This window comes from Berghia stephanieae, chromosome 4, assembly GCF_034508935.2.
Source record: "Berghia stephanieae isolate SIO BIC M18660-M18661 chromosome 4, UCSD_Bste_1.3, whole genome shotgun sequence".
NCBI lineage: Eukaryota > Metazoa > Mollusca > Gastropoda > Nudibranchia > Aeolidiidae > Berghia > Berghia stephanieae.
Genome location: NC_088363.1, coordinates 39,217,672 through 39,243,606, shown reverse-complemented (window position 1 = coordinate 39,243,606; position 25,935 = coordinate 39,217,672). Strand labels below are relative to the sequence as shown.

Genomic DNA, 25,935 nt, shown 5'->3' with positions numbered 1-25,935 from the left:
TAAAGTAGAAGATGGAGAAGAAGGGAGGAGGAGAAGCAGGGAGGGAAGAGAAGGGAAGGGAAAATGGGAAAAGGAGAATAAAAATGAAGAAGAAGAAGAAGAAGAAGAAGAAGAAGAAGAAGAAGAAGAAGAAGAAGAAGAAGAAAGAAGAAGAAGAAGAAGAAGAAGAAGAGAGAAGAAGAAGAAGATGAGGGAGGGGGAGGAGGAGAAGGATGGGAAGAGGAAAAGATGGGGAAGAATGTAAAAGAAGAATAAAAACAAAGAAGAAGAAGAGAAGAAGAAGAAGAAGAAGAAGAAGAAGAAGAAGAAGAAGAAGAAGAAGAAGAGAGAGAAGAAGAAGAAGAAGAAGAAGAAGAAGAAGAAGAATGAAGAAGAAGAAGAAGAAGAAGAAGAAGAAGAGAAGAAGAAGAAGAAGAAGAAGAAGAAGAAGAAGAAGAAGAAGAAGAAGAAGAAGAAAAAGAAGATGAATGAGGGGGAGGAGGAGAAGGATGGGAAGAGGAAGAGATGGGGAAGAATGTAAAAGAAGAAGGGTAAATTTGGATGGTATGGAAAAGTGTGAAAGAAAGGAGAAAAAAGGTTTAACATTTTGAAAATGACAAATTCATTTTATCTTTAGCAGAAGTGCACATTACGTTACTACTGCATTTGTAATTTCAGGATATGAACTTTCACTCTTTTCACTTAATATCTAACTTTGAATTCACTCACATGAAAATGTGTCATCTCCAATTAATCAAACCACAAAAAATATGGTTTCTTCTATAATACATCATAATTTCAAAACGTTGGAAAGGACAAAACTGTATTCCTTTTAGCAGAAGTGTTTATCATTTCACAACTGCATTAATTAGTTTTACAACAAGCTTCCTGACAACTGAAGGCATCCACCCAGACCATGCAGCCATATACAGAGTGCATTCATGGAAAGAATGGGACTGCTGCCCAAATGATGCCATTCAGGAACCCAAAGAAGAACTGCCAAGCGGAGTAAATCTCCCAGGAAAGATTGGTTGACACTGAACAGGGCAAGGTCTAAAGTGGGGAAGACCAAAACAACCTTACAAAATTGGGGACTTTCTTCAGACTGCGATGTCAATGTGGACACACGGCTCAAAACATGGACCACATCCTTCACGAGTGCGAACTTGGACCACAAATCAGTGATATGGACCTGAGAGGCTGCACCACTGAAGCCATCCAATGGATCCACCACTGGCGCGACACGGTATGATGATGATGATGATGATGATGATGATCTGCAATTAATCAAACCACAAGAAATATGGTTTCTTCTATAATACATCATAATTTCAAAACGTTGGAAAGGACAAAAATGTATTCCTTATAGCAGAAGTGTTTATCATTTCACAACTGCATTAATTATTTTTACAACACGCGATTACACTATCACCACTTCAGCCATAAAAATATCTTAACTTTAGAATTAGTCACACTAAATCGTGTGACAATATCAAATTTAACAAGCAAAGAATGTGATTCAAAAATTAAACATTTTCTCTGAGTGGTCTGAGCCGATTTAATTGAGAATTATAAAAGTTTTGAGTGGCAGGTCACCAGACAGTATGGAAATAAAATTGGATCAATTGTAAAAAGACAATATAAAATACAGCCCACAAGTATATGTGGATTTTCTATATACAATGAGATTACATATGTATGTCCTAAATACATTATTATAAACACTCATCAAAACTATATACAATGTCATTAAATATCACGATTTAAAAATCTATGTTAGAAAGTGGTAGCATCTTATAATTTATGCGAGCAATAAACATTTAATGGTTATTACAAATCATTAGAACATGTTGATTTCTTTAAAAGATGCCAAATAAAATTCCATATCCAATTACAATGAATTTCATTTTGTTTAAATTCCATGTATGACTTTGCTTAATTCAACATCGTATTATATGTTCAAACAAGTAAAAAAGATAAAAATACTTTTGGCCCATTTCCTTACAGAAATGATATATTTCTACCTTGGCAAGGAGCAAATAAACTCACAGTCCAACTGGCAATATATGTTACTTGTAAACTACTCTATTTTACCAATTAATGATTGGGCGACTGAGATGTTCATTATTTGAAGAAAAAAGGAAGGTAAACTACATGCTGAATTCAAATAAAAACAACAAAATACTTGCTTATTTATATAATGACTACTTGGCCATGACATCATATATTCGAAAACAATGGATCTTTTTGTTTCTAGTCCTTAACTCATTCAAGCTAAATTCTAGACCCCACTTGTCATATAGCTAATATTGTTTTGGCATGAAAAGTGTGAATAAACTCTCTCTCTCTCTCTCTCTCTCTCTCTCTCTCTCTCTCTCTCTCTCTCTCTCTCTCTCTCTCTCTCTCTGATGTTTTTTTAGTAATAATGGCTGGCTGAGAAATTTATCGTTTGAAAATTGATGGATCAAAAAAAATATTACAAGATCAAATCTATATATGAGAATATATTTTTACAATGATAATGTAAATAACGGATTTGTGTAAAATTGTTGAGCTTGTAATTTCTTTCTCAGATAAAAGAATATAATTTTTATATCAACAATAATTTCTTCTCTAAGCATTAAGTATTAACATTATACAAAAATATTTCAATATTAAATAAATGAAGTATCTATTCCTTTTGTGAATCGCTTATGTCATATTTGCACAACTGCCATAAAGTATAAAACAAATTCAAAATTACATTCCATTGAAACTCAACATATATGATATGATTATAAAGCACGAGATAATAAAACATGTACAAGAACATGATGATATTGTGATGTAATTTTGTGTAAATAAGATATCAAACTGTATAATGATAGGAGAAATCAATGGTAGATGCATTATTATTAAAGCGCAACATTGATGAGACAATTTCACTATCTGTATGACAAAACAAAGCCTATCCAACCACAAGATAATTGTAAAACATATTCCTAAATGAAAATGTGTGAGTTGATGTCAACCATATCATTATTGTTTTTTGAAAACGATGGGATATTTTTAAAATCAAAATTAAAACAATGCTTACTCATAAAAATTCATCATTGTTACCGCTATGTTCATATGATCGCGAATAAATTAAAATTCTATCAAGCGTTACTTACGATGACATGTGACAAATGAAAAACAACATTACTCAATTAGGGTGTATAAGAAAATCAGTAGCACAAAGTCCTATTCAACTACAAGTTAATATAAAATCTAAGAACGAAATTTTATAAATGGACTATGATTTTAATAATCTCTGAAAAAGAAAAAAATGATAATGCATTTGCCTCCAAACAAAGATCAATTACATATCAATCCAGATAAATACATTCAAAATATTGTTTACTTTAATAATGATTGCTTGGCCGTAATATCAAATATTTGAAAACTTGATGGATCATATTTAAAGAAAAAGAAAATAAATTCTAGTATTTTAAAACTCTTTTAAGTTTTGAATGTGATGCTTCATTTGTTATAAATCTATGACTGCTATAATAAAGAGTGAAATTAATTTTAAATTACTTGATATAAATGATGTGATAATAAAATATATTTCTATTAAAATTAACAAACTACATGATAAAAAAGTGTTGTCATGACAAAATTAAAAGGGCATTATCTAAAGAACATTTTGCAAAATATTTATATATTTATAGTAAGGTAACATATCACACATTTTATACAAATGACAATAATAGTTATAACATTAAATTTATAAAAGAAATATACGAAACACCTGAATTTCAGTTTATGTATATAATGATAACAAAAGCGTTCTTGAACCTGTTTGTTTTTTAAACAAACTGTAACATATTTTGTCAACATGTGTATTCTAACTAAATACTAAAATATCAAATTACTACGGCTGACTAAGAAATTTATTACTTGAATAACGATGAATATTAAAGAAATTAAAACCATGTTTTATAAAAACTTAACGTATTATTAATATTTTGTAATAAGTGCATCACTCTTACCTTTCTTTTAAGAAAATTTTTTATTACTTTTGTATCATTGCTAATAAATCAAAAGTGTATAGGCATCGCAAAATTAAAAGGGTATTAGAATATATCTATAGAATGATATGTCAAGCGATCTGTGTAATGTTTAAACAGAGAGGTTTCTAGAAACAAATCACTTCTTTAAGTAGTAAGCATTTACGTGTACAGAAATAATATACTCAAGCTAATCAATATTAAATAAATGAATTGTTCTGTTTTTAAAAAGCTACTGTTATATTTGCATAAATAATGTTAAAGTATTAAATGAGTTTGAAATTACATTCCAATAAAACCAGACATTGATATGACTTTAAAATATTAGACAATAAAACTTATAGGCAATGAATGATACATGAATAAGAGATTAAAATAAGGTAAACTGGACGTTGGATGTAATGAAAGTACATTTATCAAAACTTTATACAAAATGAAAGCTATTTTATACAGTACGCGAGTCATTAACATTAAAATGGCCATTGAAAATTCTGAGACAGGAAAATAATTTCTTTTAATTTTGATGAGATGATTTTTCTTAAGAAAATTATCTTTCTATCCAACTACAAGGTAATTGTAATAGATATTCCCATATGTCATGTTGAGAGTTGATGAAATATTGTGAACAAAAAATTAAGATTAAAGAAAAATGACACAACACTGCAACTTGAAAAAATACGACAAAAACAACTGAAAGTTTACCATATCTGAAGTTAAAGATTGGGCATTTAAATCTTATTAACGGTGAATGAAATTCTTTAAGTGCTTGAGTGTATAATATAGGCTTGACAAAAATTGGAAAGGACGCGATGAAAGGAGCAATGGTGATGAGTGTCACCATTGATGGTGAAAGAGGCAATGGTGATAAGAGTCACCATTGGTGGTGAAAGAGTCAATGGTGATAAGAGTCACCGTTGATAGTGAAAGAGGCAATGGTGATAAGAGTCACCATTGATGGTGACAGAGTCAATGGTGATAAGAGTCACCATTGATGGTGAAAGAGGCAATGGTGATAAGAGTCACCCTTGATAGTGAAAGAGGCAATGGTGATGATAGTCACCATTGATGGTGAAAGTGGCAATGGTGATAAGAGTCACCATTGATGGCTTGACTTGCTTGACTTGCTTGCCTTGCTTGTCTTGCTTGCCTTGCAAGGTGGCAGGGACGATAAAGCCACTTCAAATGATCATGACGTTCTAAGAGTAATTTTCAGGGTCAGATCGGCAGAGATTGCACCAGCAGAGCTCAAGATGAAGAAAGTATTGTTGATATAAAAGTGATGGCAGGGATGTAGATGATGGAAGCAGCAGCAGTGACAATGATGGTGAAAATGGCAAGGCAGGTGACGTGATGATGGAAATCACTCCGGCAGGGCTATGGTGATGAAGATGATGATGATGGGAGGCAATTCTGATGGCAATGGTTGTGTTGGGAGGTGATAGCTTTTGAAGGGATGATGGGAAGTAATGGTAGAGTCATAGGGGTTGTGATAGAAGAGACCATGATGTGAGGTTAGTGGTAATAAGTGAAAGCCATGGCTTGGCGAAAATGATAGAAGCAGGTTCAACAATAAAGATCCAGTAAATGGCACAGTTCCAAACCCAGGGTCAAGGTGACCCATCCAGAAAGAGTCAAACAAATCACATCCCTATCCCCGTCTTCAAGACAATTGTAAATCAACATTCTGCCCAAACACATTCGGGCTTCCTGTAGGCCTCCAGTCCGCCTACTGCACTTGGGTATGGACATGAAACACAAACAAATACACCCCCACCGGTAGAAGCACACTTATCTGTATTTCAAATCCATGCGAATGCCAACCACAATCATCTTGTCAACAAAGAACACGAATGTAACTCACCCGGCCCTAACCAGTTGGAATCAACTCAAACCCAAGTCCAGAACCACACCACCACCTTCACTTTATCACTGAATCTACCTCCAGCATCCTCATCCTCCCCACAACTTCCACCCACCACCACCTTCCTCGACGAACACAATCTCTACATCACAATCACTACAACCCCACCAATACCACCATCATCACTTCCTCCACCATTACCTCCCTTCACAACCACTGCCATCATCATCACTTCCCATCATCATCCCTTCACCACCACAACCCTCCCATCATGATTTCCATCATCCCGTCACCCAACAATGCCACCTTCACCAACAATGTCACTATTGTTGCTCCACCATCTACATCCCCATCATCACCTCGCCACCAACAACTCCTCCAACATCTTGATCACTGCCATTACAATCCCCGGGGCCCTCCAATATAACCCATCCCATTACTCCGCTGAATACCACAATCATTCTCCATGACCTCACCATCCCTGCTGGCCACCGCCCCTACCGCCCACATATGGCCAATCTCGATTCCTGGAGCTTGATGATGTCAAATATCTGTAACAAAAAGTAACAGATCATAAAATGCAGGAAAAAAAATCAGTTCTTTGACTTCACATCTAGTTCAACTTGTGTTGATTCTTGTCTAATCCTGGGGCTTTCTATCTTTCAGATTTTCAAGGTTTGCTTCAACTAAGTCGTTTGTAGTCTTAGTATATACAAACTATTTTGCGAGAGAACTTGTCTTAGGTTATACATACTATTTGGTGAAAGGCCTAGTCTTAGTATATACATATTTTGTGAGAGGCCTAGTCTTAGTATATACATATTTTGTGAAAGGCCTAGTCTTAGTATATACATATTTTGTGAGAGAACTAGTCTCAGTATATACATAATATTTTATAAAAGGCCTGTTCTTAGTATACTAAACATAATCTTTTGTGAGAGGCCTAGTCTTAGTATTATATACATACTATTTTGTGAGAGGCCTATTTAACACCTACAATATGACATTGATTGATATCATTCATGGTGCACAAAAAAGATGATCAAAACACATATTGCACGCTATTATTTGCAATTACTGCCTCGATGAAAATATTTACCTCCTGTCTTAGTAGTAGTAGTAGTAGTAGTAGTAGTCGTAGTAGTAGCCGTAGTAGTAGTCGTAGTAGTAGTAGTAGTAGTAGTAGTAGTAGTAGTAGTAGTAGTAGTAGTAGTAGTAGTATTAGTAGTAGTAGTAGTAGTAGTAGTAGTGATGATGATGATGTGGTAGCAGTGGTTGTATTTGTAGTGAAGATTTTGTTTTGGTGCATGTAGTAGTAGTTGTAGTGATGATGAGGTGGAGTTGACTGCATTTGTAGTAGTAGTAGTAGTGGTATGATGACAATGTGCTTGTGATTGTAGTTGTATTGGAAGTAGTGATAATGATGTGGAGGCGGTGGTTGTAGTAATAGCAATGGTAGTGGTGTTGATGGTGGTGGCTGTAGCAGTAGTGATGATGATGTGGTGGTGGTGGTGGTTGTAGAGAGGAGGATGAGTGGCGGTGGTGGTTGTATTAGTAGTGGTAGAAAGGTTGATGTGGCGGTGACGGTTGTAGTCGTACTGGTATTGATGATGTGATAGTTGTGGTTTCAGTGATGATGATGTGGTGGTTTTGGTTGTGGTAGTAGTGGTAGATATTGTTGGTAGTAGTGGTTGTAGTTGTGGTGATGTGCAGTGGTCGTGGTGTGGTGATGATATGTAGGTGGTTGTACTGGTGGTATTAGTAAAGATGATGTGGTGGTTGTGGTTGTAGTAAAAGCTGTAGGATGATGATCTGGGGGAGCTAATTGTAGTAACGATGGTAGTGATGATGATGTGGTGGTGGTGGTGGTTGTTAGCAAAGTTTTATTAACGATAATGTGGTGGTGGTGGTTGTTGCAGTGGTGGTAATGATGTATAATGGTGGTTTTAGTAGTAATTGTGGTGATGATGTCATGGTGGTTGTAGTGGTAGTGGCATAGTAGTGTTTGATGTGGTGATGACAGCTGTAGAAGCAGTGGTATTGATGATGATGATGTCGTGGTGGCGTTTGCAGTAGCAGTGATGAGTGGTGGTGATGATTGTAGTAGTAGTAGTAGTAAGTAGTGATGATGATGTTGATGATGGTGATGATGATGATGATGTGGTGGTGATAGTGGTAGTCGTATTAGATGTTAGAATTAGTAGAAGTAGAAGTATTAGTTGTATTAGTAGTAGTAGTAGTAGTAGTAGTAGTAGTAGTAGTAGTAGTAGTAGTAGTAGTAGTAGTAGTAGTAATAGTAGTAGTAGTAGTAGTAGAAGTATTAGTTGTATTAGTAGTAGTAGTAGTAGTAGTAGTAGTAGTAGTAGTAGTAGTAGTAGTAGTAGTAGTAGTAGTAGTCAGAGACGCCAACTTTAAATTTGGCTTACAGGAGTTTCAGACACCACTCATAGGAATATCAATGCAGAAAGAGGAATTTCCGCACACAAGAGAAAAGAATTGGAATGTAACATAAACACATTGCCAAATACAATCCCAAAGTTTCTTGTAGTATACTGGTGGTAGTGAGGATGAGGTGGTGTTCGTGGTTGTAGTAATAGTGGTAGTGATGATGATATGGTGGTGGTTGAAGTAGTAGTGGTAGTAATGATGATGTGGTGGTGGTGTTGAAGTAGTAGTTGTAGTGATGATGATGTGGTGGTGGCATAGTGGTTGTAGTGTTGTGGTCGTGATGTTGATGTTGGTGGTTGTAGTAATAGCAGTGGTAGTGGTGTTGATGGTGGTCGCTGTAGCAGTAGTGATGATGATGTGGTGGTGGTGGTGGTTGTAGAGAGGAGGATGAGTGGCGGTGGTGGTTGTAGTAGTAGTGGTAGAAAAGTTGATGTGGCGGTGACGGTTGTAGTCGTACTGGTATTGATGATATGATAGTTGTGGTTTCAGTGATGGTGATGTGGTGGTTGTGGTTGTGGTAGTAGTGGTAGTGATGATAATGTGTTGGTAGTAGTGGTTGTAGTTGTGGTGATGTGCAGTGGTCGTGGTGTGGTGATGATATGTAGGTGGTTGTACTGGTGGTAACGAAAGAGTGAAAATGGAAAGGCTTCGTATGGGAACAAAACAGACAATGGACGTTTCGGGTACAAACCCTTCGTCAGCACAACAATACACAAATAAACGTGGAAAACAAATAAAATATAATGAAAAATAACTTGTATCGTCTGTACTCAATGGTGGTTGCAGTATGAATGAAATGTTAGCGTGGCGTGGGTAGAGGATAGGGTGCCCCAGGGGGGTGATCTAATTGATAAGCAAAGGTCAGCGTCAGGGAACAGAACTTTCCAGACTATAATGGAAGATAAAAGACATATTGGTAGTAGTAGTAGTAGTAGTAGTAGTAGTAGTAGTAGTAGTAGTAGTAGTAGTAGTAGTAGTAGTAGTAGTTGTAGTAGTAGTAGTTGTAGTAAGTAGTAGTAGTAGTAGTAGTAGTAGTAGTAGTAGTAGTAGTAGTAGTAGTAGTAGTAGTAGTAGTAGTAGTAGTAGTAGTAGAACGCTGTAGTGGAACAGTAGGGGGGGGGGGTGGAGGGGGCGAGGTGAAAGGGTCACGGCGGAGGTGGGGGGGGGGGGGGGTTTGTTGGATGAGCGAAGGTCGAATCTTCGCGAAGGAACGATGCGATAGTAAAGTGGAATACACCAATAAATAGATAGATGGATAGGCAGATAGATAGGTAGATGGTCAGAAAAGAGGGGAGAGAAGGGAGCGGGGGGGGGGGGGGGGGGTTTGGTTTGAGGCGGACCGGTAGAGAGGGGGAATCAGAGAGAGAGAGAGAGGGGGGAGGGAGAAAGAGGGAGTGGGGGACAAAGAAAGAAAGAAAGAAAGAAAGAAAGAGAGAGAGAGAGAGAGAGAGAGAGAGAGAGAGAGAGAGAGAGAGAGAGAGAGAGAGAGAGAGAGAGAAAGGGTGGAGGGGAGGTGAGAGACGGCGAGTAAACAGTCGCGAGAGAGCTGGGTCTATATGTATATTAATGGATGAAAAAGTGGATGATTGGACACAATGAGAGAGAGCTAGGAAGGTAGATGACTATGAATCGATGGATAATCAGTAGATAGATAGCTAGCTAGCTAGCTAATAGATAGATAGATAGATAGATAGATAGATAGATAGATAGATAGATAGATAGATAGATAGATAGTGAGTTGTACTTTTAGTAGTATGAACAGTAGTAGTAGTAGTCGTAGTAGTAGCAGTGTGTAGTAGTAGTAGTAGTAGTAGTAGTAGTAGTAGTAGTAGTAGTAGTAGTAGTAGTAGTAGTAGTAGTAGTAGTATTAGTAGTAGTAGTAGTAGTAGTAGTAGTAGTAGCAGTAGTAGTAGTAGTAGTAGTAGTAGCAGTAGTAGTAATAGTAGTAGTAGTAGTAGTAGTAGAAGTAGTAGTAGTAGTAGTAGTGGTAGTAGTAGAAGTAGTAGAAGTAGTAGTAGTAGCAGCAGCAGTAGCTGTAGTGGCAGAAGTGAGAGCAGCAGTGGTGATGAATATGGGTGACGTTGACATCTAGTGGTGGTCAATCCTGGTGTTGAGTCCGCGTGGAGTCAGCGTTCCCAACAACTTGATCAGGTGAGTTTCCCTACGTCGACGGGCGGAAGTGTCCGAATGGCAAAAACTGCGCACACACACACGCACACACTGTACATCGCAGTGGTCTGGCAGATTGAAGTGTCTGGCCACTGCTGTGTCTGCACAGTTCGATATGTCACGCAAGTGCTGCACGAATCTGTCACCCAGCCTCTTTCCGGTCTCACCAACGTAAGCAATCCCACACAGGGAGCACGTAATCGCATAGACTAGATTACGGTCAGTGCAAGTAAACGGCCGCCTGATGTCCCAAATCTTGTCTGGAAAGCTGACTCTGTCATACTCCCACAGGTGCCCACAAGTCTTGCATCGGGTCGCATACACGATCTGGCTTTAGGTCCATCCCTAGGTATGGGTTCCAGGCGGCTTCTGACAAGGAGATCCCTCAGGTTACGATCCCGTCGATATGCTACCAACGGGGGTTCTGAGAAAACTCTGTGGGTGTCTTCGCCCGCCTGGAGGATCCCATAGTTCTGCAATAGGATGTTCCTCACTTGATCGGCATGGGGGTGATGCGTGAGGACTAAAATGGGACGCTGTGTCTCCTGCTTCCTGGCATTGCGATTATTTGTTTTCCACGTTTATTTGTGTATTGTTGTGCTGACGAAGGGTTTGTACCCGAAACGTCCATTGTCTGTTTTGTTCCCATACGAAGCCTTTCCATTTTCACTCTTTCGTTAGTATTTTACGATCTTCGGCTTCAGGCAGCCCTTACCGTTTTCTACTTTTCCGTTTTGATTCATTTGAGTTTTTTCGTTGATTCACTTGAATTATACTTCTGCTGCCATACCGTGTTTTTGGACCGTCCCCATCAGTGTTACCTAGTACTTTACGTAGGTATAGTGTTTATTTCTGTTTTATTTGTACTGCTATATGTTGCACTTTTTAAATATACTTTTCAGTTTATCAATCTAGTTTTATCCAACATTGCACTATCATCCCTTTTTCATTACTCTCATATTTATATATTTATTTACACTCTTCTCCCCTACCAGTCTACCTCTTTTAGCACACTACCCCCCCCCCCCTCTCTCTCCTTATCATTCACATCTCAGCATTATTTTTCACCACACCCACGTTTTCAACCACTACCTCTCTCTTACCACAGTCTATCCCTCCCTTCCTTTCTCACATTCACTCGCCTCTCCAGTTTACCTATACTTATTGATTATCTTACTCATCCTTTTAGCCTTTCGCCCTCTTTCCCTATTTTCACCATGCCTCATACATCTCCCAAGCAACTCTTGCGCTCTTCCTTACGGGACATTCGTACGTTTCTTTCCTCTTTCCCTATCCACCTATCTCAAGTAGGCTACACTCTCGCCCACGCCACCCTCTATAAAACTCGAGCTAGCAGCCACTTGAATTTCTTAATGTACTGCCTTAGGAAACGCACGGCCCCTAAAGGATTCGTTTCACATTTCCACCTCTTCTTAGGCTCTCTAACCTCATCCCAGTTCTCCCAGTTTCTGGAATTAGAATCCAAGTGTGCCATGCAACGACTTAGACTTACTACAGACATCCTTCGCAAACAGATATCCAAATTAACACACACCATCGACACATCCTCCACATGCTTGAGGCATCGTACTTATCATAATCATTTACTTTACAAAGCCATTAGGTTATTCATACATTTATGTAATCAACATTACCATGCATGCTTAAATTATGTCAAAACCAGTAAATTAGATGCTCTCTTTCCTAACAGAATTACACATCTTGACGATAACCTCCCTTCCCATTCGGCAACACTCCATCGGTGGATTCACCCATTGAACCTTCCTCTGGCCCCACTGCTCTTAATGGCACCCATAACCAGCCAGTCACCATTGGTGGTTTGGGAGTCCCTCCAACAGCCGGGGACCAGTCTGGAAGCGATCAATTCACCCCACCCACCAGCGAACCCACCCACGTGATGGATAATGTTGGAGCTATCCCCCCCAGTAGGAACCACAACAACCACCGGCTGGTGGTTTCTGTCCCCCCGACCATCCAGTTGAGCCGTGCAGAGGAATCGGTCTTAAGGAAAGGTCTCAAGTTCATCCCACTGCGAAGAACGTCCGACCAGTCCCGCATTGAGTCGGATGTACGTCGCTTCATGCGTATTTTACGCTTGAAGTATCACTTCAAAGATGATGAACGTGACCATGACTATGACCGTGACCCTGAGGATCCGTTTGCCGCTTTCTCACGACGTAAAAGAAACTGGACTCCTAGTCCTGGCAAGTCCCCTACACTCGACCTGTTTATCCAGACTTGTCTTAGACAGATAGAGGCACTACGACCCACACCTATCAAGAGGTCTAACCTCACCCGTCTTGAATGGGCTGCCGTACGATCACTTAGATCACGTCGTGATATAGTGATCAAAGCGGCTGATAAAGGAGGGGCCGTAGTTGTTTGGGACGCTGAGCTCTATAGAGCTGAGGGCCACAGGCAATTGAGTGACCAGATATTTTATGAGAAAGTGACTTCGGACCCTACACTTGCTAACAACACCAGAGTCCACCAGACAATCCAGTCTTTGATATCGCAGGGAGAATTACCTAGTAGAGCAGAGGTCCTTAAACACGACCCCAGTGCCTAGGTAATCCATGTTTTTACATGCTCCCTAAGATACACAAGATCCGGGAATTGTCTGACACTCCACCTGGAAGGCCGATTGTGTCGGCTATCTCGTGCCCCACTGAGAAGGTATCGCAGTTCCTCGATGCGATATTTCAACGTATAGTTCCCACCCTGCCATCGTATATCAAGGACACTAACCATGCTCTTGGTGTCATTGACGAAATTCGATTCCAGGATGAACGTCCACGGCTAATTTTCACCATGGATGTGAAGGCACTGTACACATCCATACCGCATCCTGACGGACTGCGTGCCATCAGGAATTTCGTCGACCGCCATCCATTACCAGGGATTTCCAGCAACAGCATTGTGAGGCTCACCGAACTTGTGCTCACACTCAACACTTTTGAGTTCAATGATGTATTTTTCCATCAGATCTCAGGTGTTGCGATGGGCACCAAGATGGGTCCCTCATATGCTAACCTCTTCATGGGCTACCTTGAGGAAACCTTCTTCCATCAGTACAGTGGACCTGCCCCCGAGCTGTTCAAAAGGTACATTGACGACTGTTTCGGCATTACGTCATTGACCCACAGCCAGTTGAAAGGGTTCATCCTAGCGATGGACTCCTTCCACCCGTCCATAGAGTACACTTATGAGATTTCAACCTCTGAGGTGAACTTTTTGGACATCAAGGCTGTATTGACCAGCACGGGAGTACGGACCACTGTACACTACAAGGAAACGGACAGTCACAGCTACCTGCTCTATCGGTCATCCCATCCGGTGAAGTGCAAAGACTCCATCCCATTCAGTCAGATACTCCGCTTGCGGAGACTCTGTCTGGAAGATGATGAATTTGCGCTTCAACGTGATCGCATGCTCGATTTTTTTAGGGCACGGGAATATCCCGAAAGGGTTTTGCTTAAGGCTGTCCGGAAAGCCAGCCTCGTGTCGAGAGAAGCAGCAATGAGGCCTCGCAATGCCAGGAAGCAGGAGACACAGCGTCCCATTTTAGTCCTCACGCATCACCCCCATGCCGATCAAGTGAGGAACATCCTATTGCAGAACTATGGGATCCTCCAGGCGGGCGAAGACACCCACAGAGTTTTCTCAGAACCCCCGTTGGTAGCATATCGACGGGATCGTAACCTGAGGGATCTCCTTGTCAGAAGCCGCCTGGAACCCATACCTAGGGATGGACCTAAAGCCAGATCGTGTATGCGACCCCGATGCAAGACTTGTGGGCACCTGTGGGAGTATGACAGAGTCAGCTTTCCAGACAAGATTTGGGACATCAGGCGGCCGTTTACTTGCACTGACCGTAATCTAGTCTATGCGATTACGTGCTCCCTGTGTGGGATTGCTTACGTTGGTGAGACCGGAAAGAGGCTGGGTGACAGATTCGTGCAGCACTTGCGTGACATATCGAACTGTGCAGACACAGCAGTGGCCAGACACTTCAAACTGCCAGACCACTGCGATGTACAGTGTGTGAGTGTGTGTGTGCTCAGTTTTTGCCATTCGGACACTTCCGCCCGTCGACGTAGGGAAACTCACCTGATCAAGTTGTTGGGAACGCTGACTCCACGCGGACTCAACACCAGGATTGACCACCACTAGATGTCAACGTCACCCATATTCATCACCACTGCTGCTCTCACTTCTGCCACTACAGCTACTGCTGCTGCTACTACTAGTACTTCTACTACTACGACTACTACTACTTCTACTACTACTACTACTACTACTACTACTACTACTACTACTACTACTACTGCTACTACTGCTACTACTACTACTACTACTACAACTACTACTACTACTACTACTACTACTACTACTACTACTACTACTACTACTACCACTGCTACTACTACGACTACTACTACTACTGTTCATACTACTAAAAGTACAACTCTACCTACCTACCTATCTATCTATCTATCTATCTATCTATCTATCTATCTATCTATCTAGCTAGCTATCTATCTACTGATTATCCACCGATTCATAGTCATCTACCTTCCTAGCTCTCTCTCATTGTGTCCAATCATCCACTTTTTCATCCATTAATATACATATAGACCCAGCTATCACTCGGCTGTTTACTCGCCCTCTCTCACCTCCCCTCCACCCTTTCTCTCTCTCTCTCTCTCTCTCTCTCTCTCTCTCTCTCTCTCTCTCTCTCTCTCTCTCTTCTCTTCTTTCTTTCTTCTTTGTCCCCCCCCCTCCCTCTTTCTCCCTCCCCCCCCCCCTCTCTCTCTCTCTCTGATTCCCCCTCTCTACCGGTCCGCCTCAAACCAAACCCCCCCCCCCCCCCCGCTCCCTTCTCTCCCCTCTTTTCTGACCATCTACCTATCTATCTGCCTATCCATCTATCTATTTATTGGTGTATTCCACTTTACTATCGCATCGTTCCTTCGCGAAGATTCGACCTTCGCTCATCCAACAAACCCCCCCCCCCCCCACCTCCGCCGTGACCCTTTCACCTCGCCCCCTCCACCCCCCCCCCTACTGTTCCACTACAGCGTTCTACTACTACTACTACTACATACATACTACTACTACTACTACTACTACTACTATACTACTACTACAACTACTACTACTACTACTACTACTACTACTACTACTACTACTACCAATATGTCTTTTATCTTCCATTATAGTCTGGAAAGTTCTGTTCCCTGACGCTGACCTTTGCTTATCAATTAGATCACCCCCCTGGGGCACCCTGTCCTCTACCCACACCACGCTAACATTTCATTCATACTGCAACCACCATTGTGTACAGACGATACAAGTTATTTTTCATTATATTTTATTTGTTTTCCACGTTTATTTGTGTATTGTTGTGCTGACGAAGGGTTTGTACCCGAAACGTCCATTGTCTGTTTTGTTCCCATACGAAGCCTTTCCATTTTCACTCTTTCGTTAGTATTTTACGATCTTCGGCTTCAGGCAGCCCTTACCGTTTTCTACTGTACTGGTGGTATTAGTAATGATGATGTGGTGGTTGTGGTTGTAGTAAAAGTTGTAGGATGATGATCTGGGGGAGCTAATTGTAGTAACGATGGTAGTAATGATGATGTGGTGGTGGTGGTGGTTGTAAGCAAAGTTTTATTAACGATAATGTGGTGGTGGTGGTGGTTGTTGCAGTGGTGGTAATGATGTATAATGGTGGTTTTAGTAGTAATTGTGGTGATGATGTCATGGTGGTGTAGTGGTAGTGGCGTAGTGTTGATGTGGTGATGATAGCTGTAGAAGCAGTGGTATTGATGATGATGATGTCGTGGTGGCGTTTGCAGTAGCAGTGATGAGTGGTGGTGATGATTGTAGTAGTAGTAGTAGTAAGTAGTGATGATGATGGTGATGATGATGATGATGGTAGTGGTAGTCGTATTAGATGTTAGAATTAGTAGAAGAAGTAGAAGTATTAGTTGTATTAGTAGTAGTAGTAGTAGTAGTAGTAGTAGTAGTAGTAGTAGTAGTAGTAGTAGTAGTAGTAGTAGTAGTAGTAGTAGTAGTAGTAGTAGTATTAGTATTAGTAGTAGTCAGAGACGCCAACTTTAAATTTGGCTCACAGGAGTTTCAGACACCACTCATAGGAATATCAATGCAGAAAGAGGAATTTCCGCACACAAGAGAAAAGAATTGGAATGTAACATAAACACATTGCCAAATACAATCCCAAAGTTTCTTGTAGTATACTGGTGGTAGTGAGGATGAGGTGGTGTTCGTGGTTGTAGTAATAGTGGTAGTGATGATGATATGGTGGTGGTTGAAGTAGTAGTGGTAGTAATGATGATGTGGTGGTGGTGGTTGAAGTAGTAGTTGTAGTGATGATGATGTGTGGTGGCATAGTGGTTGTAGTGTTGTGGTCGTGATGTTGATGTTGGTGGTTGTAGTAATAGCAGTGGTAGTGGTGTTGATGGTGGTGGCTGTAGCAGTAGTGATGATGATGTGGTGGTGGTGGTGGTTGTAGAGAGGAGGATGAGTGGCGGTGGTGGTTGTAGTAGTAGTGGTGGTAGAAAAGTTGATGTGGCGGTGACGGTTGTAGTCGTACTGGTATTGATGATATGATAGTTGTGGTTTCAGTGATGGTGATGTGGTGGTTGTGGTTGTGGTAGTAGTGGTAGTGATGATAATGTGTTGGTAGTAGTGGTTGTAGTTGTGGTGATGTGCAGTGGTCGTGGTGTGGTGATGATATGTAGGTGGTTGTACTGGTGGTATTAGTAATGATGATGTGGTGGTTGTGGTTGTAGTAAAAGTTGTAGGATGATGATCTGGGGGAGCTAATTGTAGTAACGATGGTAGTGATGATGATGTGGTGGTGGTGGTGGTTGTAAGCAAAGTTTTATTAACGATAATGTGGTGGTGGTGAAGGTTGTTGCAGTGGTGGTAATGATGTATAATGGTGGTTTTAGTAGTAATTGTGGTGATGATGTCATGGTGGTTATAGTGGTAGTGGCAGTAGTGTTGATGTGGTGATGATAGCTGTAGAAGCAGTGGTATAGATGATGATGATGTCGTGGTGGCGTTTGCAGTAGCAGTGATGAGTGGTGGTGATGATTGTAGTAGTAGTAGTAGTAGTGATGATGATGATGTTGATGATGATGATGATGATGAGGTGGTGATAGTGGTAGTAGTATTAGATGTTAGAATTAGTAGAAGAAGTAGAAGTATTAGTTGTATTAGTATTAGTAGTAGTAGTAGTAGTAGTAGTAGTAGTAGTAGTAGTAGTAGTAGTAGTAGTAGTAGTAGTAGTAGTAGTAGTCAGAGACGCCAACTTTAAATTTGGCTCACAGGAGTTTCAGACACCACTCATAGGAATATCAATGCCGAAAGAGGAATTTCCGTACACAAGAGAAAGGAATTGGAATGTTACATAAACACATTGCCAAATTCAATCCCAAAGTTTCCTGTATTATACTGGTGGTAGTGAGGATGAGGTGGTGTTCGTAGTTGTAGTAATAGTGGTAGTGATGATGATGTGGTGGTGGTGGTTGAAGAAGTAGTTGTAGTGATGATGATGTGGTGGTGGCATAGTGGTTGTAGTGTTGTGGTCGTGATGTTGATGTTAGTGGTGATGGTGGTTGTAGTACAAATGGTAGTGATGATGATGTGGTAGTGGTGGTTGTAGTAGTAGTCGTGGTAGTGATGATAATGTAGTGGTTGTGGTTGTAGTCGTAGTAGTGGTAATGATGATGTGGTGATGGTGGTGGTTGCAGTAGGAGTGGTAGTGATGATGTGGTGGTGGTGGTTGTAGTAGTATAAGTGGTAATGATGATGTGGTGGTTGTAGTAGTAGTGGTAGTGATGATGTGGTGATGGTGGTTGTAGAAGTAGTGGTAGTAATGATGATGTTGCAGTGGTGGTTGTTGTAGTAGTAGTAGTAGTTGTGGTGATGATGATGTGGTGGTGGTAGTCGTAGTAGCAATGGTAATGATGATGATGTGGTGGTGGTGGTTGTAGTACAAATGATAGTGATGATGATATGGTGGTGCTTGTAGTAGTGGTGGTAGTGATATGATGTGGTGGTGGTGGTTGTAGTACAAATGGTAGTGATGATGATATGGTGGTGCTTGTAGTAGTGGTGGTAGTGATATGATGTGGTGGTGGTGGTTGTAGTACAAATGGTAGTGATGATGATGTGGTCGTGGTGGTTGTAGTAGTAGTGGTAGTGATGATGTGGTGGTGGTGGTTGTAGTAGTAGTGATAATGATGATGTGGTGGTGGTGGTTGTAGTAGTAGTGGTAGTGATTATTTGGTGGTGGTGGTTGTAGAAGGAGTGGTAGTTGCAGTGATGATGATGTGGTGGGGGTGGTTGAAGTAGTAGTGATAGTGATGATTTGGTGGTGGCGGTGGTGGTTGTAGTAGTAGTGGTAATGATGATGTGGTGGTTGTAATAGTAGTGGTAGTGATGATGTGGTGGTGGTGGTTGTAGTAGTAGTGATAATGATGATGTGGTAGTTATAGTAGTAGTCGTGGTAGTGATGATAATGTAGTGGTGGTGGTTGTAGTAGTAGTAGTGGTAAAGATGATGTGGTGGTGGTGGTGGTGGTTGTAGTAGTAGTAGTGATGATGTGGTGGTGGTGGTTGCAGTAGTAGAAGTGGTAATGATGATGTGGTGGTTCTGGTGGGGCTGGTAGTTGTAGTAGTAGTGGTAATGATGATGTGGTGGTTGTAGTAGTAGTGGTAGTGATGATGTGGTGGTGGTGGTGGTTGTAGTAGTAGTGATAATGATGATGTGGTGGTTATAGTAGTAGTCGTGGTAGTGATGATAATGTAGTGGTGGTGGCTGTAGTAGTAGTAGTGGTAAAGATGATGTGGTGGTGGTGGTGGTGGTTGTAGTAGTGGTAGTGATGATGTGGTGGTGGTGGTTGCAGTAGTAGAAGTGGTAATGATGATGTGGTGGTTCTGGTGGGGCTGGTAGTTGTAGTAGTAGTGGTAGTAATGATGATGATGTAGTGGTGGTGGTTGTAGTGATGATGTGGTGGTGGTGGTAGTTGTAGTAGCAGTGGAAGTGATGATGATGTGGTGGTGGTGGTTGTAGTAGTAGTGGTAGCGGTGATGATGATGTGGTGGTGGTGGTTGTAGTAGCAGTGGTAATGATGATGTGGTGGTGGTGGTTGTAGTAGTAGTGACGATATGATGGTTGTAATATTAGTGGCAGTGATGATGATGAAGTGTTTGGAAAAGGGGGGGGGGGGGGGGGGGGGTAACCTTGGAACAAATTGACCTCACCGGAATTTGACGGATGTTGCCCGCTACCGAAATTTTTGGCTCTCGACCAGAGTTTTTATCCGGTGAGACCGGAGTTTTGGCATCACTGATTAGTAGTAGTAGAAGTAGTATTAGAGATTAGTAGTAGTAGTAGTAGAAGTAGTATTAGAGATTAGTCGTAGTAGTAGTAGTAGTAGTAGTAGTAGTAGTAGTAGTAGTAGTAGTAGTAGTAGTAGTAGTAGTAGTAGTAGTAATAGTAGTAGTAGTGGTAGCAGCAGCAGCAGAAGAAGTAGTAGTAGTAGTGGTAGCAGCAGCAGCAGAAGTTGTAGTAGTAGTAGTAGTAGTAGTAGTAGTAGTAGTAGTAGTAGTAGTAGTAGTAGTAGTAGTAGTAGTAGTGGTAGTAGTAGTAGTAGTAGTATAGTAGTAGTAGTAGTTGTAGTAGTAATGGTGGTGGTGCTTGTAGTAGTGGTAGTATGTTTGTTTTTAAGGGTTTTACGGCGCTTGCCACACATTTAGGTAATATCAGCGCCAGTAAAAAGGAAGAAAGTGGGATAGTAAAAATTTCTAGAATTACAATCAAAGTAACCAAGAAAAAGGGAGACAGAGGAGATCAAATAGGGAACAGATGTAGATGTAGAGCCACTATCAATGTACTTAGTTTGAGATCACCTAAATGTCTCATCCTGACACAAGCACAGGTCCCCACTAAAGGGAGAAGAGAGAGAGAGCAAGAGAGAGAGAGAGAGAGAGAGAGAGAGAGAAGAAGAGAGAGAGAGAGAGAGAGAGAGAGAAGAGAGAGAGAGAGAGAGAGAAGAGAGAGAGAGAGAGAGAGAGAGAGAGAGAGAGGACAGAGAAAAGAGAAAGAGAAGAGAGAGAAGAGAGAGAGAGAGAGAGAGAGAAGAAGAGAAAGAGAGAGAGAAGAAGAGAGAAGAGAGAGAGAGAGAGGAGAGAGAGAGAGAGAGAGAGGAAGAGGGTGAGGGAGGTAGAGAGAGGGAGAGAGAGAAAGAAGACCAACAGACATTCCTACCTCAAAGAGAAGGCTCCAGTCCTATGAAGAATACACAATCCAATCCTGTCCATCCTTGAGAAAATAATAAAAAACATTCTTGTTTATGTTGTGATCGAAGAAGTTATGTTTTGAAAGAAATGCAGTCTCACGACTAACGTTCAGATCATCTTTACATTCATCCCGATAGCTCAACTGGTTAACTACTAAAACAATGCGACAAGTTCTGTTCCCCTGTTGAGCCTCATTGCACAAGGCTATTAATCGTGCAGCACAGACAGATCTTATGACACTTATGAGAGTTTATACTCAAACCAATTTCAATATATAACATTAGTAAAAAATAGAATTCTACTACTATAACTATAAGCAATTTTACTTTGTAGTTGCTAGCTAAACGACGAGGAAATATTTTACAGTAAGGATAGAGACACAGTTTCTTTAAATGGTGGGCCAGTTTTATTAATTTTATCACTTGTGAACTCTTTAAAACCATGTTTTTGGCAGGATACATTGATCTTTATCACTGTTTCAGTTTCAGTTGGGTGGGGAAGTGTGGCTCAGTGGTACAGTTTTTGTTTTGTACCCCAAAGGTCCCGAGTTCGAATACCGGCTGCGCTGTGTGGCCTTGAGCAAGTCACCTCGCCCAAGCTCAGTTTGAAGTGCAGCACTGCGGCTGACGTCTGGGTTATTCCAGTATTCCCTTGGAATAGACTCTAAAGACAAATTTCCCCTATAGGATGAATATAGGGAATTTTATTTTTATTTTATTGTTGTAAGTGTTATCTTTAGAAACTTGTCAGTCAGAAGCCCTGCAATGAGCTTGTATTAAATTAAACTTAAAATTAGTAATTATAATTGCTGTAACCTGTGAGTTTTGACTGATATTCACTACCTTGAGCAATTGAAATATATTTTAGTCTATGCATTTTCTTTGAACGGACTCTTGTCAGTGCTTTCCAAACAATGCATTCAATGAGTTTCATATCACGGGACTTTTGTTTTTTTCACTATCTAATTATTGATCACCAATATTTATGTTTACAGCTGTTTGTGTCCTCATATTTAAATCTTTTTCATTTATCCATTCCTTATCTATTTAATTAGTTGATGTTTAGCAAGATTATTATCGAATTATCAAAACGTCCTTTCTATACAACAACTTCACCAGTTAAGTAGAAAATGGTAAGGGCTGTCTGAAGCCGGTGTCGTAAAATACTAATGAAAGAGTGAAAATGGAAAGGCTTCGTATGGGAACAAAACAGACAATGGACGTTTCGGGTACAAACCCTTCGTCAGCACAACAATACACAAATAAACGTGGAAAACAAATAAAATATAATGAGCGAAGGTCGAATCTTCGCGAAGGAAATATGAACGATCAGATGGCGATGCGATAGTAAAGTGGAATATACAGATAAATAGATAGATAGATAGATGGATAGATAGATAGATAGATAGATAGATAGATAGATAGATAGATAGATAGATAGATAGATAGATAGATAGATAGATAGATAGATAGATAGATAGATAGATAGATAGATATTATTTTTTAAAATATTTACCACAATGTTTGAGACAGTCTACATTAATGTTTCAGGCTTAATTTGCCATCGTCAGGACTGAGTTGTTTTGTTGACTTTTGTTGTTTCTTGAAGTGGTTCCGGTTTAAAGTTAATTAACAAGAATTTCCGCCGATGTGGACACGTTCCGTACATCTCACTTTTCGTGTTGAGTGTGGCTTCATGAGGGTGTTTGATTATAGTATATTTCTCTTCCAGGCATAAGCTACATTGTTTTGATGTTGGTGTGTATCCTAAGGCTTTAGATAAAATTTTCCATGAAATGTTGTGGTCTAGTTTGTTGTCTTTTAATTTCCAAATATGTTCGCTGAGTTTTGTGGATGTTTTTTTGTTAGTGTTTCTAAATGTTGAGGTGTGGAGGTTGTATCTTGTTTTGAAATTATTTTCTGTTAGTCCTACATATTTTTCTTGCTTGTTTGTTTTAGTTTCTGTGACTGTGGCTTGGTAAATTAAACTTGATTCTAAGCATTGTTTGTTTAGCGGGCAATATTCTTTATTTCTGCAGTTGCATTTTCTGGTGGGTGGGTTTTGCTCTGTCGGTGGTTTATTAATATTTTTTTGTTGTGCCTTGAAATTATTTGTTCTATGTTGCGCATACACGAGTAGCTTATTTTTATGGTATTCCTGTTGATAATTTTATGTAGCTTGTGGTTTTTTGGAAAGTGTGTATCAATTAACTTCAGGAACTGCTGTCCTATGTTTGTGCTGACGTTTTTGTCGAAAGGTGGGTTGAACCAAGTTATGTGTCGTTTTCTTGTTTTACGTTCTTCACTTGTGTGTTGGGGTTTACATGAGAGGGAGGCGTCTGTGTATTCAAATGGTGTGTTGTATCCGCTTTTTGTGAGTGCTTCTTTGTAGGGGGTGGCTGCGACGTTGAATATCTCTCTGTTTTCCGAAAGTTTGCTCACCCTCAGTGCTATGTTTTTTGGTATGTTTTCAATGACGGGACGGGGGTGGTTGCTGTTTTTATTAATGTAGCTAATGGTGTTGTTTGGTTTTCTGAACGGTTGGAATGAATTGGATTTTATGTCGAATGTGATGTCGAGGAAGTCAACTGTTTTTTTGTTTGCTTCTATCGTGATTTTCAAATTGTTGTTTTGGAATATTTTACAGATTTGTTTTTTGATGTTCTCGTGAGATGTACGGAACGTGTCCACATCGGCGGAAATTCTTGTTAATTAACTTTAAACCGGAACCACTTCAAGAAACAACAAAAGTCAACAAAACAACTCAGTCCTGACGATGGCAAATTAAGCCTGAAACATTAATGTAGACTGTCTCAAACATTGTGGTAAATATTTTAAAAAATAATAATTCGCTCCATTACTACATGTCAAGCACTTTTCGTACCATATTTGTATCAAACACGATTCAATAGATGGATGGATGGATGGATGGATGGATGGATGGATGGATGGATGGATGGATAGATAGATAGATAGATAGATAGAAAAGAGGGGAGAGAAGAGAAAAAAAAAACAACAAAAAAACAAAACAAAAAAAAAAAACAAAAAATAACAAACAAACAAAGCAACAACGTCAACAGAAAAAAAAAATTAAAAAATAAAAAAATAAAAAAGGGGAAAGGGGGGGGGGGGGGGGGGGTTGAGGCGATACAAGTTATTTTTCATTATATTTTATTTGTTTTCCACGTTTATTTGTGTATTGTTGTGCTGACGAAGGGTTTGTACCCGAAACCTCCATTGTCTGATTTGTTCCCATATGAAGCCTTTCCATTTTCACTCTTTCGCTAGTATTTTACTTCACCAGTTAACTAAGCCAACAGAGAGAGAGAGACAGAAAAAGAGATAGAGAGAGACAGAGAGATACAGAAGGTTTGAGAGAGAGAGAAAGAGAGAGAGAGAGTGTGAGAGAGAGAGAGAGAGAGAGAGAGAGAGAGAGAGAGAGAGAGAGAGAGAGAGAGAGAGAGAGAGAGAGAGCACTAGGCCTAGGTATCTCGACTGTATTTAACATCTACAACACAACGCAAACGAATAATATTACCATAGATTTAAAGGAAAGTCCTCAAAAATATTATAGACAAAGCTACTATATGATCATCAGCCAGCAAATTATAATATTACATTGATATGTGCCATAAGTTTCGAATAGTTTCATATCTTTGATCACTTGGTGCCTTGTGGTTTCTTTTATCGTCTATTTTTTTTTTCTTCAGTAGGAGTTTACAGTCTACAGCTGTTAAAAAGTTGTCGTACTCGTACTATATAAATCTTTATCATTTATCCAATCATTGTCAAATTAATTGTTAAGCAATAATTATTAAAATATCATGTCCTTACCCTACAACTCTTTCCCCGGTAAACTGAGCCAAGAGAAAGAAAGAGAAGAAGAGAGAGAGAGAGAGAGGAGGAGAGAGAGAGAGAGAGAGAGGAGAGAAGAGATGGAAGAGAGAGAGAGAGAAGGAGAAGAGAGAGAGAGAGAAGAGAAGAGTAGTGGAGAGAGAGAGAGAGAGAGAGAGAGAGAGAGAGAGGAGAGGGAGAGAGAGAGAGAGATAGAGAGATAGATAGATGGATAGATAGAGAGAGAGAAGAGAAGAGTAGTGGAGAGAGAGAGAGAGAGAAGAGAGGAGAGAGAGAAGGGAGAGAGAGAGGAGGAGAGGGAGGAGAGAATATAATTCCTACCTCGTGATGAAGTCTCCGTTACGAATCCAATCCTTTGAAGAATACACGATCCAATCCGGTCTCTTGATTCCGTCCTGTAGTGAATTTTTGAAAAACGTAATTCTTGTTAATATTTTGAATTTGTATATAAATAGATTATTGAAGAAATTATGTTTTGAAAGAAATGCAGTCTCACCACCTAATATAATTAACATTAACTTAGATGTTTTTTGTTTTTGTTTTTGTTTTTTACCTCAACAGTTAACCTCTCGAATATGAATTATCTCCATGAATCTGTTCACTTTCATAAATACTTCATGTTGATTAATGCTGAAGGCAATCTAATGTGACATATCGGTATCTACTATTTCAGTTTGTAAAATTCAAACATGATTTTTTTTTTAAATCACGATAAAAAGATTAAATTTCTTACCTGTAGATGATGTCGACACCCTTGAAATTTCGTTGTCTTCCTGGATGGTCCATCTGAAACTCAAACAATTAATAGTGATTAGACACTGGTGGTGGGATAATGTTGGAGTCCAAGAAAATGACGAACGAAACTGAAAAAAGCCCCTGAAAACTTACCATTCTAGATGAAATCTTACAAAATGAATCCGGTCCTGTCCTCCGTCCTCTTCCAACTTCTGTGAACTCTGAAATGATCTAGAAACTGGTGATTAGTCATGGGAATAATACAAATACAAATAATTTTAATACAATACGTATAAAAACTCGACGGTACCGTCAAAAAGGGGTGTTGATTAGTAAAAATACAAAAAATAGGCCTATAAGTTAGTAAGAAAATGAGATTACGGTTTCCCAACCTCACCAAGCGAGAATCGCCGCAAAATGAAGATAAAATTTCGCGGGGTGTGTAGATGTGATTTGTTTTAATGAAAATGTAAACAACTCATGGAGCGGTGGATACAGAT

The 25,935-nt window shown here is 39.9% G+C and overlaps 1 long non-coding RNA gene across 1 annotated transcript; it reads right to left on the bottom strand.

The window, feature by feature from the left end:
* Positions 1-983: 983 nt before the first annotated feature.
* Positions 984-24,525, bottom strand: LOC144970538 (uncharacterized). Its single transcript, XR_013644984.1, has 3 exons — positions 24,384-24,525; positions 20,815-20,868; positions 984-6,422 (listed from the first exon to the last, which is right to left on the bottom strand). It is a non-coding gene; the product is annotated as an uncharacterized LOC144970538 (long non-coding RNA).
* Positions 24,526-25,935: the final 1,410 nt, after the last annotated feature.